General features: G+C 36.2%; 1 long non-coding RNA gene and 1 pseudogene across 1 annotated transcript; both read left to right on the top strand.

Annotated features, from left to right (window-relative positions):
- Positions 1 to 4036: 4036 nt before the first annotated feature.
- On the top strand, positions 4037 to 8062 carry LOC129574998 (probable 26S proteasome non-ATPase regulatory subunit 3; annotated as a pseudogene).
- Positions 8063 to 8698: 636 nt separating this feature from the next.
- On the top strand, positions 8699 to 12154 carry LOC129574999 (uncharacterized). Its single transcript, XR_008688747.1, has 3 exons — positions 8699 to 9359; positions 9596 to 9878; positions 10055 to 12154. It is a non-coding gene; the product is annotated as an uncharacterized LOC129574999 (long non-coding RNA).
- The last annotated feature ends 2928 nt before the right edge of the window (positions 12155 to 15082 follow it).

Below are 15082 nucleotides of genomic sequence, written 5' to 3'. Positions count from 1 at the left end.
GCCCCAAATAACGTGTCATTTGATTTATCAAAGCAATCTGTGTATATTATCTGAAGACACCCAGAGATAAATAAAAAATCTGTCGCAATGAAATTGTTGAGAACTTTAGCTGACTTGGGCATTTTCGTCATTCTGATGATGAGCCTCATGAGTGGAACAACGATTTGTGGTGGAGTTGCTGGTGATATGATACATAATTTTTTGACAATTTTCAAACTAGTTTTTCTAATTTCAATTTCTTCTATTCACACTTTCAGTGCCATTCAGGAACAGAGTGTGACTTCCCGAGCTTCTGAAGGTTGGTCGTCCAGAGGGGGGGTAATACAATAATAACATTTCAAAGTCTTACACATTGGATAGTGCGAATGTTTACCATCTGTTCAGCCAATTTCAGTAAATTTCAGGGATTTTCAGTGTTTAATAAATAATTTACTCATATGATATCAATTGTCCACGGAACACAGTTAACACAATGATTCTAGCAATGTTGAGATTTGACACTTAACTTTTTTTCAGTACCATTTGCTCTAGAAAAAGTTCAAAAGTTCTATAATAAATACATGAAGCTTTGATTTTTCAAGATGTGTCGATCGGAATAGGTTGTCATACATATAATATAATTTTACATGAACTGGTCATGCAATTGGATTTCAGCATGAGCACGTACGACCGGACAGAGATGATTTCGTTAAAATTCAGAGTAAAAACATTTTATCCGGTAATGTGCCTAGTTTCAGAAAATTGACAACCAAAGATGTGGATTCATTGGGTGAACCATATGATTTTGATTCGATCATGCGTTATGATTTGCTCGTTTTTTCGGAAAGTATATTGACTAAATCGACAATTCAAGCGAAGCGTGGAAAAAATGGATAAATATCAAAATTTGGTCGACGAAATGGATTGAACCCAAGCGATATCAAATAAATTGTACAAATGTCCGGAATGTGTTCGCACATTCCACAATCAACAGGCCACATTCACATCTCCACTATCACGTAAAGTATAATAAACCGATTCGATGTGAATGGCGTATTTCGGTAACGTATGGAGAAAAAATTCGATTGAATATTAGTGATTTAGATATCAACTGTAAGAGTGCTTATTTGGAAATTCGTGACGGATATTGGCATAAATCACCGTTACTCAGACGTTTCTGTGGTGTTCGAACGAACATCCCGATAATTATGTCGACTGGAAATCGTATGATAATAAAATATGTAACGAATACAGTGGGCCATCGAGGCTTTGCTGCTCGTTACACATCAATTTATGACCGTGTCAACCCGTTAAAATATATATCTATTAGTGAGACGTAAAAGAACGCAAGTTGGTCCAACTTCGTAGCCATAAAGAGAAGTATGTTTCATTGCAACTAATAATGGTTAAAAGAATGTATGTTCGTTTTTCGGGTCCTCGCGGTTTTTCACGGTTTTCGCGGAACTGATAAGAGATTACAACTTGGTGTCTTCGGCAAAGTTGTACCACTCGAGGTCTTCTATAACATTGAAGTCAGTTATCTCTTATTTCTCATCAGTTCCGCGAAAAGCGCGAAAAATGATAAGAAAAAAAAGTCCTATATAAAATTTGCTTTTTTATGTGCGCGATTTGCGCGCAACTTATAGGAGATAAGAGATAGATGTCTTCAGCAATGTTATGGAAGACCTCGAGTACTACAACTTTACCGAAGACACCAAGTTGTAATCTCTTATCAGTTCCGGGAAACCGTGAAAAACCGCGAAGGCTAGACGAGATGCCAACATACTTCCTTTTAACGTAGATAGAATCAACAGAAAACATTTGTATTATTTATTTATTATGGAGCCTACATTTATGCCAATATGTGTTCCCAGCAAGCTGAGAACATGCTGGTCAGAGACCCAATACGGCATAAATTCCGCCCATGGTGCGTCTTTTGCAAAGAGAATACAGTCAGGGGAGGGATGATATAAAAGTGAGGCTATCATACCAGAATTGGGTCCGAAAAACCATGGTAAAACCGGCCTGATTCTGGAAAACCAGGGGAAATACAATGATGATGAGACATACTTTCCTTTTCTAAAATATAAATCGACAAAAAAACATAGGGGGAGTATGTGTAGGTTGACCCACTTTGTAAGTTGACCCACCCCGCCGATTTTGTATTTCGACCGACAAATCGTCAATTTGGCTAGTCTCAATCGATTTAGAAACGTCAAAAACCAATATAAAAGTAGTTTCCAAGAGTGAATACGCTTCTTAAACGGCTCGAATCGGCTCATGAAAAATTTTTGCAAAAAAAAATTATTTTTATAAAAACTAAATTTTTTCGGACCATCATCAAATAGACAATTTCAAAGATATCAGCTAAGGCTGCCAACTATTTTCTAAAAAATACTGAAAAATTCAGTACTAAAGCCAGTTTTTTCGCAATATCTCGGAAACGGCTGGATTTAGGCCCCAAATCTCGGCCTTGGGCTACCATCCCCATGAAATTTTCCGCCCGATCGAATGGGACTTCTCATAATTTTCCCCGATTTTCCATTTTCCTTTTATAGCGATAAGTTCATTTTCGGAAAATTTTCCAGGATTTGCAATTTTCCGGGAAATTTTCTGGAATTCGTTTTCAGCATACGATCGTACATTCATAAAATGAAAATGGTTGGAAAATCTTGGAAAACTCGGGAAATATGGAAGATTTTGTAAAAATAAAATGTACTGAAAATGACCCAAAATTTATATATGAGGCCATATTTTGGCTCCAGTGACTTTTCCGGGAAATCTGATCAGATAGAAAACTTCCTTGGGACTTCCTCTTTCCATATGTGTAAACAAGAATTTGCTTCCGACACACGAATTTTTTTTACGAATTTTATTAGTCTACTGAAAAAATCAGTAGAGTTGGCAGCCTTAGTATAAGCTTTTTTTACTAGTTTTTCGTGTATTTTCATAATCCTAAGTCATTTCACACATATCGTTACATGGCGAAATTCTTTCCGTGCATATTGAAATGTCGACCAATTTTGTAAGTTGACCCACCCGAAAAAAAAAATCAGAAAAATGAGAGAACTATTCAGCGTAAACACTCAATATACGAGATTCATTGAATTTTAATGAATTTCCAATCGTTTTTGGACCTGAAAAACACGAAAAAATCGATGAAATATGAAAAAATAGAGAATATGTTTAAAAGTTTTTCGTAGTTGTAAAGACCAAAAACGATTGAAAATCCAACGAAATTCAATGAATTTCATATATTGAGTGTTTATACTGCATGTTTTTCTAAAAAAAAATAGGGTGGGTCAACTTACAAAGAAAAAAATTTGTTGCCAAAAATCAGACCTCTTAGAAAATTGACCGAAATGTTTTGTTTTTACAACCAAAGCTAATGAATTTCCTGATCAAATTGTAGCTTTTTCGGCTCTCTTTCCAATGGTATATCAAGTGTGCATTTATCTTTATTCCATAAAAAGTTATGACTAAAATGATTAGTGCGGGTCAACTTACACATAATTCCCCTACATTCTTTTACGTCTCACGAATAGATTTATCATTAACATACTGTGCATAGAAGTCATATTTTGTATGTATGTGATTTCATTTTCATAATAGTCAATTTTGTGTTTTGATTAATGGTTAATTCATACAAAAAAAAAGTATAAAAATATCCCTTTAAATATTTATTGAGTCTATGCATTGCATAAAATCCGAACGAAATTCCAAATAATCGTCTGTTTCTCCAATCCCGAGCGCCATCTATTGATAATCATTTTTGTTTTGGCTCTGTGTTGTCATAAACTCTCGTGGCATTCAGTCATACTAATTGCTGATGCGGCGATTTGACATTTAACACAGCAAAATAATAAAGTGACATATCATTACTCAGCTGTTTGCAACAGAGGTTATTTTGAAAAAAAGTACAATAAAAGTAGGTGAAGATATTTTGAATGAAATTCAATCGCAAGTGCAATTTTCATTTCCATAAATAAATAAGCGCATTGGAATACTTACTCCCATTTTAATACGGAACGCTAATTGTCATTTTGTTGATTTTCAGGTATAGTTTAACAGAAATGGTTGCGAAAAACGAGCTCCAACAACATGATGTTGAAATGGAATGCGCTGAAGACGTCAAAAATCAGAGACGCGAACAGGATGTGGCGGCCGTGGAAGAGATGCGTGAGCATAGTCTACAAATCGAAGAGGCTGTCTTGACAAAGGAGCCACAGTTCATACTGCGTGTGTTGCAATCATTGCCAAATACTCGTCGCAAATTGAATACGATTGTGCTACGCACTTTAACGGCATATTTGTACCCAGCTGGCGCTGAACGTGATTCAATCACTCAATTTTTGAATGAACAACCGGGCCAAGAATTGGAAGTGCAACGAACACGAGCCACCATTAAATCACCAATTCCCGAAGTTGACGCATATTTACAATTGTTGGTGTTGGTATTTTTGCTTGAAAAATCGCAATTGGACAAAGCCCAAGCGTGCTCTGATGCATTGACCAAGAAAATTATAGCCATATTATTGTCTTTTGTGTACGATTAAAACTATTTGTGCACTGTTGCTGATAAGAACCGATGGACAGAGTCCAATCGGTTCGTTGGTGTTCTTTATTGGAGGTTCAAGTGAAGACTGTCGTTGAGTGACCGATCGCTTATATGCAGGTGCGATCGGTCGCTCAATAGTTTTTGATTAGCTTGCATTATGTTTACATTGCTTACATTCAAACATTGCATTTATTCTACTGTTCATGCCAAAAAATTGTCGAACAAAATCGCCGTACATTGGATTTGATTGCAGTCAAAATCTACTTCTATTATTCACGCGTTGCCGAATTGAAAATATTCGCAGTTTCCTGCACAATCGCTTGCGTACAGCCACACTGCGTAACGATTTGCATTATTCGCTGTACGATCAGGCTGATAAATTGGTCAAGAAGTCGGTGTTCCCGGAAACGGCCAGCAATAATGAATCGGCTCGATTCTTATATTACTTAGGTCGTATCAAAGGTGCAAAATTGGAATACAGTGATGCGCATAAGAATTTGGTGCAGGCACTCCGAAAATCACCACAGAATTCTGCTATCGGTTTCCGATGAACAGTTCAAAAATTGATCATTGTCGTTGAACTGCTGTTCACTGTATTCCCGAGCGACAAATTTTCCAACAGGCTGCACTGTGTCGTTCGCTCATCCCATACGTTCAACTGACACAAGCCGTTCGTTTGGGAAATTTGCAACGTTTCGGCGAGGTTTTGGAAAATTTCACACCGAAATTCCAACAGGACCATTTGTACACATTGATCATCCGTTTGCGTCACAATGTCATCAAAACGGCCATTTGTTCGATTGGTCTGTCGTATTCGCGCATTTCACTCGAACATATTGCCAATAAGCTGAGTTTAGACAGTGCCGAAGATGCTGAGTTCATTGTCGCCAAGGCAATCCGTGATGGTGTCATCGAAGCAACAATCGATCCGGAAAAGGGCTACATGCACAGCAAAGAAAACATGGATGTGTACAGTACACGTGATCCACAATTGGCTTTCCATCAACGTATCTCGTCCTGCTTGGATCTGCACAATCAAAGTGTTAAGGCAATGCGATACCCACCAAAATCGTATGGCAAAGATTTGGAAAGTGCCGAAGAGCGACGAGAACGCGAGCAAATTTATCTTGACATTGTCGCCGAAATTGAAGGGCTCACAACACGAAGAGCTCGTGAAGCGATATCGTTTGGAGGCGAAGCTGAAGAGCCCCGAACCCAAGCCGAGCCACTTGCTGCAGCCCCTTGTGCCTTAAATCGTTTGGAAACGTCGACGAAAATTATGATGAAGGTATGTGTTTGCTTTTTACTTCTTTTTTTTGGATGAAATACAATTCTGACAAGTAAACCGTCCCAATTGTCACACATCGATTTTAAAATTGAATATACGGATCGATAGGGAATGAAAAAAAAATTGACAAAAGGGCAGCGGCCACTTTTGGGGCATAGTGGGGATAGACCCACACCCTTTGCCAAGTTTCATCTGATCAAAAAATGATGTATAGCAAAGTTGTTTAGGAGAATATTTTAGGGTAGCCATTCAATTTTTCACTTTTCCTGGGCGTTTGAGGAGTCCCTTGCTCAAGGTTTGGGGGTGCGATTTGTTAACATTCAGAACTTAAATTAGGACACAAGAGATGATTTTTTTAATGGGAAATGTTCCAAACCTAAGAGTAATTTTTCACGAGAAATCCAAAAATGTAATTTGTTTAGAGGGTTAAGGGGGGTTTGACCCTATTTTGGGGATACATTGGTCATTTTTCGCTATTTTTCCACTTTTTGACCCTCCATTTTATTATAGTGATGGAGGGCAACTCCACCCAAGCTGTCATCTGATTCTCTGGAGTGTCCTGAACATTCCATATGAACATATTTTGTCCTCAAACCATTTCTAGTATGAGAAAATTGCATTTCTATGTAGAAACCATCAGATGAAGCATTGTAAAGAAGGCCGCTGTTCTTTCGTTAAAGTTATTATTATTTATTTATTCCCTATCGATCTGTAAATTCAATTTTGAATTCGACGTGTGACAGTTGGGACGGTTTACTTGTGAGACACTTTTATGTTGTTTGTCGTCTATAATAATAATAATATGATATTTATTTAGATTTCTCCATAAAACAACGTTACAGTTTTTACATTGTCGGTGGCCGGTTTACGTGAATAATTTGTGCATGGCATTTAAAAACTTATTGACATTTAATCACTTAATCATTGGGCCAAATGATTAAGTGATCAATTGATCGATTAATTGAATTTATGTAAAAACAAATTGTGAAGAAAAGTTTCATACAAAAAACATGACAATTTTTACCAGACGATACAATTTTGCAGAAAAATGCATCATGTTTTTTGCAATGATGTTTTTTGTATGAAACTTTTCTTCACGATTTGTTTTTACATAAATTCAATTAATCGATCAATTGATCAATTAATCATTTGGCCCAAATGTGATTAATTGTCACGTTAATCATTTCACCAATGATTAATAGATCACTCACTTAATCGCAATTCGCCCACGCGTATGTGTGTGTGTGTGCATTGTGCACTTTGTGAGTTCCTGCGTGAGTGTGTGTGCCTGAGTTTGCATTTAAGCTTTCAAAAACATTTCACATGAAAGCGGGCAGTTGAATATCGTGAGCTCATCAACTCCGTGAATAATTGTTATTTACTAGGGGGATTTCTCACGGAAAATATTGAATGAATTCTTATAAATTTTGAAATTCGGTCCGATTCGATCAATTTTTGTCAATTTTTTTTTAATAAATCTACATTTACACTGAACTTTTGAATTATGCTTCAATGAAATTGTTCTGGAAGTGGGTTTTGGTGGATCTCAAGGATCGTTCAGAACTGCTCCCGGTTCTGGAAGTGGATCTTCAGGATGGGCCAGAGAAATGTCAAACCGGATCTGGTCCATCCTGAGGATCCACCAAAACCCACTTCCAGAATCGGGAGCAGTTCTGAACGATCCTGAGGATCCTCCAAAACCTACTTCCAGAACACTTTTATTCAAGCAAAATCGTCATTTCAGTACATTTTCATACAATTTCAATGAAAAAGAAGAAATAATAGAAATTTTTGCACATTTGCTCAAACTTTTTGTGTGAGAAATCCCCCTGGGTTATTTATGGATTATTTGCTGCATTGCAATGAGACTCGCAGATTAATGTTTTGTTTAGTATGATTTAAATTCGATAATAAATGCACTAGAATTTGAACTAACCAAAGACAAATACAGTGTCTTTCATCTAAGTTTGTGATTGTGTAGTGCAAATTTGAAATAGATACCCAGACAAATGACTGATTTTTAATTATTGTCCTTCTCTCTGTTTCAGATATGCTCTTTTCGGATTCGAATACATGCATCAATGTCAAGGCACATCTGAAAGTTCGAAGAAACGAAAGCTATTTTTAATGTCCTGGTGCCCAGAAACCGCCGACAAATTCAAGAAGTATTTGTACCCAATCTCATTCCGTATATTGAAGGATTCGTTGGAAGGCGTAAACCTATCAAATGGGGTCACTGATCTGTCGGAAGCATCTAAAAAGGCTGTGGAACAAAAATTGCGTGATTTTGACCAGCAACAGCAGAATAAAAAACGGATGAAATAATTTTGATCCGAACACATAGAAAATTACCAGAAAAATATCCAAAATGTTCAGAAAAATATTCAAAAATATTCGGTGAATTTCCAAATTTTTCTGCTCATATATGGTTTTTTTCTGATCAAATTAATAATAAAAGTTTCTGATTATTTTGAATATTTTTCGGATCATTTTCGAAATTTTGGGATCAATTATTGTGTATCACATCGCGGCTCTTTGTTGACTACAAAGGAGTTATGTTCAGTGAAATAAAATGGAAAGTCTTTGGTTTTAACTCAAATCATTTCTTTTTTTATTCCAAAAAAACGTTATCGAATGCATTAACTTTTGAAATTGAAATGTTTTAAAGATATTTCCAAACGATACCTCGCGGTTTAAATTTGCTTTAAAACAGGTTCATTGGCCAAACAACAACAAAAAAGTAGTTCATATTCGTTGAACACCACTCGAATCACTTCCAAAATCCACGCGGAACGCAACACGAAGAATGAAACAAGAATCTTGGTGCCGGCAACAGAAAAAGAGAAAATGTACAGAGAATACGTAATTCACCGTGAGAGCAAAATGAATGCCGTGTAAAAATCGTATATTTAACCGGTATTTCAAAATCTATAATTTGATTCATGCGCCAAATGTCATTCCACCATGTGTCGTTAGAAGTAGTGTAGATGACGCATACACGCGCACACAACGACACAACGACGCATCAGTGTGCATGCCAACCGTGTAAAATTCGGTCGTTGTTGAGTGTATGTGTGTGTGCGAAGCCCCAGTAGTGTGCAAAATTAAAGTTAGACAAATGTCAAATTAAGAACATACTGCAAAAGAACGAATAGAGCAAGTGAGCGAGCGAGTGAGCGAGCGGGCGATCAAGCGAGTGAGAAAGAGTGAGAGAAGACGAAATAGAAGGAATAAAAAAAATAACATTCTTTCTACTGATATTTGCTGCGTGCACACAGTGGAACGACACGAAAGAAAAGTACACACGAGGAAGATATTACATTTCACATCGTGAATCGAGCACATTTCGTGGACCGAATTCGAGTGGCCGTGTGAAATTTAACAAAATAAAAAAAATAATCAACGTCTAAATAAATTGTGTGTTGAACAGGCAATAGAGTGACTACAACGACGACGACGAAAAAGATCGAAACAATGTCACTTCCAAAAAATTTACAAGATTGCTACTTTTTCTACTATTCAGCATGCCGTAAAGTAAGTTTGTGTCATTTGTGTATGTGTGGAATTTTCATCACTGTTGTTGGTACAATCGAAATAATATTTTTTTGTTCACTTCGTCTCTTTTCTCGGGGACATACCAAAATATTCCACATATAAAAATGTACTAAGCGCATGTGATTTTTGATAACTAATTAATTGTATTTGTATACGTGTGTGTTCTCTCTCTCTCTCTCTCTCTCTTTCTCTCTTTTTCTCACGTTCGTTTACAGGGTACTAGTTGTCCATATCGTCATGAGCCGGCAGCGCTTGGTCATGAGCGCACTTGTCCCAAGTTTAAAATAGGCCAATGTGTGGATGCGGCATGTCCAAATCGTCATATGGTCATCGAGAAAGCACGTAGTAAAATCCAATGCTATTGGGAATCGAAGCCGTCTGGCTGCTGCAAACCACATTGTGTGTTCAAGCACACCAAACGCCAGAATAATAATAACAATGTGACGACAGCATCTGAAGCCGTTCCACAGCCCATGGAAACAGAGACTAGCGCCGCTGGTAATGACAATTGGCCATGGCCAATCCATTGCAATGCTCTAATTCTGGTTTCAAATGGAACTGATTGCAATCATTTGACTCTTTGAATTTTTTGCAATTCTTATAAATTCGTTGAATTTGTTACGTTAGTTAATATGATTGTTCATTGATATATGATTTTCGATTTTTGTTCACAGTTTAAACTTTCGAAGGCCCAGGATCAGCAGCAAACATTGTACGCACCCACTCGAAATTGCAGCAAAATGTGGTTTCACATATCTGAAACCAGCACCACACACAAATCAACGCAATGATGCTGCTGCTATCACGTTAACTTAGGGGTCTTTCGGAGTGTGTATGTGTTCTCCACACTCTCAAGATAAAAACAAAATCTATTTAGCCAACGGAAAAACGAAATCCAAAACTAAAACAAGAACATGAATGGAGAAAAAAAATCTTCAAACCTATAGAATAATATTCTAAGCTTTTATTTTGCTATTGAACGAAAAATCAGCGCAAGAGCTAGAGCTCTTGACAACTCTCAGAGTTACTATGATTAATGATGATATCAAATTGTTTTCTTTTTTTTAGTTGTTGATTATTTGTTGTCAGCCCATTAGTGTGAACAGTGTGACGACGGTATGATTGATAGAGTCTCCGACAAATGAAAGAAACAGTTTTTCCAACTGTTTGGGTCAGATTCTATCCGTCATATCGAAATCAATTATCCACACAAAAAAAATGGAACATAACCTCAGTCAATCGTTCTTATTGGAACGATAAAAATCGAACACATTTTTTTTTGAATTGATTGATCAATCTATTCTTCTTTTGAGTTACATACACACACATCAATTACCATTTTTTTTCTCTGCTAATAGCATAATATTTTTTTTTAAGTGATGTACAATTAAAACTGTAGATATGTATACAATCTTTGATGTGGTTTTTGTTGCAAGAAGAACATGAATGATTCGGTTCAGGAGGAAAAAACAAACCCATTCACAAAACTAAACAAGAAAAAAAAGAAGAAATAATTATATAAAAACAAAGTATATAGGTAATTTTCAGGCAGTGTCACGGTCTCTCACTCAGAGCGATGACCGACAACAGCTGCATGTTGCGAATAAATTAGATAAAATGAACTAATTAATTATGAAATTTTCAATGTTGTGCATTTAATTGAAGATAAAAAAAAACCAGAAACTGAAAAAAAAACTGAAACATTGTAAAATAATATCCACTCTAAAAGCAAAGCAAAGCAACTCTATATACAATGTACGAAATCGAAATGGAATTTACAAGAATGACTGCCGAACATTTTGAATTAGATCCAATTGCCTTTGGAATTAATTGGAATTTCGGTAGAAATTTGCATTTTTTCACAATATTTATTTGTTGTTTTCTTTAAAATTTCTTCTTTTCTTTAAAATTTCTTCTTTTCTTTGTCAAACATAATTGTTTTGTTTCTCAAATCAAAAATAATGGGAATTAAAATGAATTTTTTTCGTATTGCCATAGGAAAATATTTAAAATTATGAAGTGAAAAAGCAATGCGATTTGTTCTGAAATCTATAACTTTATGCAAATTTTCTGCTCGAAATAGTCACACTCTCAGAACCAATTACGTTTTAATTCGTTATTTAATAATTTCTTTGATGTTAGACTTTTATTTTATTTTTCTGTTTGATAAATTATCGTCTAATTTTTGGCATTCAGAATTTGTACTCGATTCATTCTTCTTTTTAAAAAAAAAAACATTTCTTTTGTAAGATTTTCAAGACTTTTCTTCGGTGTGCTTCTGTTCCATCCACAGAAGTGCCCTTTAAATAACCACAAAAAGTCTTCCTTATGCGAACTTTCTATGAGCAATGTGTACGGATTGTCGATTTTGTGTTTCCTATTTTCTATCTCTAACTCGTTTTTCCTTAACCTTGAACCTCAATTCAAATACAAAATTCAATTTAAATGATAGAAAGAGTGAAACATGTTTGCGTAGAGGACAATTGCGTCCAATTTAGAATTTGAATTTAACTCTTCGCCGATTTTTTTTACACACTTGCCACGGGGCGCAAACAACGTGAATGATTTAATTGTATAAGGTGTAGCGAACTATTTAATAATTACTAATTTAACATAAAAAAAAGGAATATTTACGTTTTATTTTTGTCTTTTTGTTTGTTTAAATTTTTTGAAATGATTGATTAAGGAAATTTTGAATGACAAGCGACTGCAATTATGATCGAATAAAAATATGCAATAAAAATAAAAGAAACAAAAAAAAAAGATCCCAAAAAGGAAAATTGTTGCGTTTTTTTTCAACGGTTTTCAACGTCTTTGTTTCAGACTTTTGGAAAGGAACTTTTAGCGAATTTTTCAGGTAGTTTCGTTGAAATTAGTACAGTTTTCCGAAGATCCGTGTATCAGAGATCAAAATTAGCTAGAGTGCTAGGACATTTTTTTCGGTGCATTTTGGTATGGTGAATTAAAGTAAGTAGTACATTTCGTGTGCTTGTGATTTTGTGGAAACAACTTTCATGAAAACCATTGGAAATCCAGTCAATTTTATTCTCTGACTATACTTCAGAAGGGTCTCGATTAAAGACCAACCACTTTTGCTAATAAACAATTGGTTGTTAGGGACTCCATTTTTCCATGTCTTTTTTGGATTTGTAACCTGACTTTGGAGTGGCCGAATGAAATTCAGTCCATGCTTCAGCTTTTCGTTTGATTTCTGCGGAATTCATATTTATCTTCAAATCTATTTCCATTCTCGACATTTTCTTTCATCTCTTTTCGTATCCAAAGATGGTGCTTAATCTCTCTTTAACATCGTAATTAAAATGTGTCCTTCTAAAAATATGCTATTGAAAATCATCAAGCTCTTCCTCTCTCAAAAGGTACATTGGTTTTCCAATCGTTTACCATTCTCTTTCATCCCATTGTTTGTCACAATTTCGAGACTCTTCACATCTTCAAATAACCTGTTGTTTCAAGCGTTCATGAATCTGGTTTTCGAAACGTAATTAGATTTTGAATAGCATCGATCGATACAGATTACGCCTGCACTGTGCTATGGTATCACGATGATTGCATGCATCATAAATGTTGTTGGAATACATATGGTTATATTGATAGTGTTGTGGGCGGATAAATATTCCATCCGTTGTTTTGTTATATGCTCGTGAAGCGGCGAATGAACCAAAAATAGCTGTTAGTTATGTCCGAAGCCGAAAGTTAAAGTCGCATAGATGCATGATAAACGATCGACTCGGCTATAAATAAAATAATAATCGTCTTTATTTTTGTATATCATCCATCGAATTGTAATGCCTCAGACGAAGAATGTGGCAAAAGAATGTTTGAGAGAATGCCATGGTTCGTTGTTTTTTTTCTGGTCTCTATTCATCCTCTAGTGGAAAATTGTGTGCACGCAAAAAACAAGAGGATGAAGTGAAAAAGTGCAGTACCGAAATTGATTTATTCATTTAATGTTCTTCGAGAAGGTTAAATTTGCTCTCGTTCTCAACAATAACAAGGAAAAAGACGCATATACTTACCCTATGCATGCGTAGGCTGCTTAGTCCTCAATCAATTTGGCCCTAATCATTTGTACGTGCCTGTGAGATAAAATCCACCGCAAGCCTGAATGCTTGCAATCAAACAAACAATCATTTCGAAAATGAGACAAGCACCCTGAATGCCATGCTGCGTGCAGCACAATGGAATCCGATGTGTGCGTATGTTTTTGGTCGCATAAAAATGCAGTACGCAATTTTCAATTCGGACCGAACGCATTGTGGAAATGAATAGATAAGGAGCGAATATGTAGATATATGATTTTTATATCTGTACTTATGTTGTCGAGGAAGAGAGAGAGAGATAGAGAGAGACACTCATAAAAGGTTCATTCAATTCATTTTTTTTTCGATGTTCTAGTTCGTTCGTTCATTCGATGATGCTGATTTTTCGTTTTGGTGCGTGCTTAATAACCTTTTTTTGCGAAAAGAGCCCGTATAAAGTCTGCCGAGAAAGAAGAGTGAGTGAGTGAGTGAATGGTCGTAAGTAAAGTAGAGAGTGAATGACGCCACTTATTAGCTCGTCGAACAACGACGACATACACACACTCGGCGTAGGAATATTAAAACAATGAAAAATAAAACAGCAACAACAACATTACCTAATGCAATCATGAAAGTAGGAAAGTGCACCCGGTAATGTGCATGGAAATAAGCCGAGAATCAAAAAGATTGTGCGAAACCCCTGCGAAAAATGTAAAAAGCAGCGAAAAAAACACATAAGAGAGAGAGGAGAGAGAGAGAGAGAGAGAGAGAGAGAGAGAGAGAGAGAGAGAGAGGGAGAGAGAGAGGAACATACATCGAGCACCGACTAACAATTTGAATGGCTTGATTTTCAGTGAGCCGTTTTTCATCGTCGTTATAATGTTGAGTTGTGCGATTCGATCGTGACATTCAAAACCGTTTCAGTAATTTGGTATATGTGCTTCGTTGGTTTGTTCGTTCATTCGCGTTCATTTTCGAGTGATATATGTGATCCGACTGGGACACAATCGCGACAGAAGAACACCGAATGTGAAACAACGACGAAGACGATGATGATGATGAAAAAAATAGATTTTAGAACAAACAACGACAGTGACGACGACGACGACGACAATAAGAGTGTGTATATGCACCAAGCATACGTATTTTTTTACTGTTCATGCATTAGATTGCTATTCAATCAACACTCAAACGGATGGATGTGTGCCCAGTATAAGTGTGAAGCCAATCGTCTTATGATTTAACTATTACGAAGAAGAAAAGCGAAAAAAAAAAATCCAAGCCTCCGTTGCTGTCGCCGCGCGCGATGAAAAACCCAAACAAAAATGAAATAAAAAACGATCTACAATATTTTTTTTACTGGAGCAGAGAAACAAAAAATAACCAACAACAGCCGACGAAACAAAGAACAAAACGAAGGCAGAAAAACACGATAGAGAAATGTTTTGAATAAATGGGTTTTTATTCGTTGTGCGCGCTGTTTTTTCCACTCCCCTCCTCTCTCTAAATTCGCTTCATTCCATTCCAGGTCGTCGCATTGCATTGCAAAACAATAATAATTCACGGAACGACAAAACTTATGCACACGGAAGACATACATCCCAAACGAGTCAAGCTTGTAACATAAGCAGTGGCAACAGCACAACCGACAATCAGCAACAG

Source organism: Sitodiplosis mosellana, unplaced genomic scaffold, assembly GCF_009176505.1.
Source record: "Sitodiplosis mosellana isolate CC-2019 unplaced genomic scaffold, AAFC_SMos_1.0 Smas_scaffold_6166, whole genome shotgun sequence".
NCBI classification, from domain to species: domain Eukaryota; kingdom Metazoa; phylum Arthropoda; class Insecta; order Diptera; family Cecidomyiidae; genus Sitodiplosis; species Sitodiplosis mosellana.
This window is presented reverse-complemented; position numbering and strand designations above follow the sequence as displayed.